Genomic DNA, 1,193 nt, shown 5'->3' on the forward strand with positions numbered 1-1,193 from the left:
TATTATATATAAGTACACTGTAGCTGTCTTCAGACACCCCAGAAGAGGGCATCAGATCTCATTATGGAGGGTTGTGAGCCACCATGTGGTTGCTGGAATTTGAACTCAGGACCTTCGGAACAGTAAGTCCTCTTAACCACTGAGCTATATCACCAGCCCCTGAGATGTCCCTGTCTTAATCCTCTGGGATTCATAGCCACTATGCCTCAAGATCTCCATGCCAAGATCCAGGTCAGAAACTTGTATCTCTCAGCCTCCAGATTAGGGCCAGGTGAGCCTTCCAGTTCTGGATTGCAGTTCATTCCAGATAAAGTCAAGTTGACAACCAGGAATAGCTACTACAATGCCTTAATATATAAATCCAACCTGCACAGTCTGTTTTTGTTACTTGTATGTATAGAATTTCAGGGCTGATCACTCAGTGTTGGATAACCAATTACGAGGCTCATCCTTGGAGAAAACCATTTCTCTTGCCCTCAACAGTTCTTAGTTATCTGTAGGTCTTTGCCCAGGGATGATGGGGCCCCATGAGATTTCCCACTTCCATGTTAGCATGCCTATTGGTGGTGTACTTGTTCAGATCTTGTTTGAGAAGCCATATTGTTCAGGTATCATGAATAAAGCTTCCCTGTCATTTCTAAAATATACAATCTCACAGCACATTTTCTGGTCCTCTGGCTCTTACACTCTCTCTGTCACCTCTTCTGCAATGACCCCTAAGCCTTCGAGGTAGGAGCTGTGTTATAGATGTATCAATTGGGGCTAGGGATCCCATAATCACTTGTTTCCTGAATTTTGATCAGTTATGGTTTTCTGTAATGATTTCCCTCTGTTGTAAAGGGAAGTTTCCTTAATAAGGCATGTGGTGGTTTGAGTAAGAATGGCCCCTATAGGATCATAAATTTGAATACTTGGTCATTAGGAAGTGTTTCTGACAGGGATCAGTAAGTGCAGTCTTGTTAGAGTAAGTATGGCCTTGTTGGGGTAGGTGTGTCACTGGGGGGTAGGCTTTTGGGTTTCAAATGCTCAGGCCACTTCCAATGTCTGTCTGTCTGTCTCTGTCTCTCTCTCTGTCTCTCTCTCTGTCTCTCTTTGTCTCTCTCTGTCTCTCTCTCTGTCTCTCTTTCTCTGTCTCTCTCTTTTTGTCTCTCTCTGTCTCTCTTTCTCTGTCTCTGTCTGTCTCTCTCTCTCTC

At 43.9% G+C, this 1,193-nt stretch overlaps 1 long non-coding RNA gene across 2 annotated transcripts in view; it reads right to left on the bottom strand.

Annotated features, from left to right (window-relative positions):
• LOC116089621 overlaps positions 1-1,193 on the bottom strand; it is a 31,828-nt gene that overhangs the window by 11,114 nt on the left and 19,521 nt on the right. The window lies entirely within an intron of this gene.

The sequence above is a fragment of the Mastomys coucha genome, chromosome X (assembly GCF_008632895.1).
Source record: "Mastomys coucha isolate ucsf_1 chromosome X, UCSF_Mcou_1, whole genome shotgun sequence".
Lineage (NCBI taxonomy): Eukaryota > Metazoa > Chordata > Mammalia > Rodentia > Muridae > Mastomys > Mastomys coucha.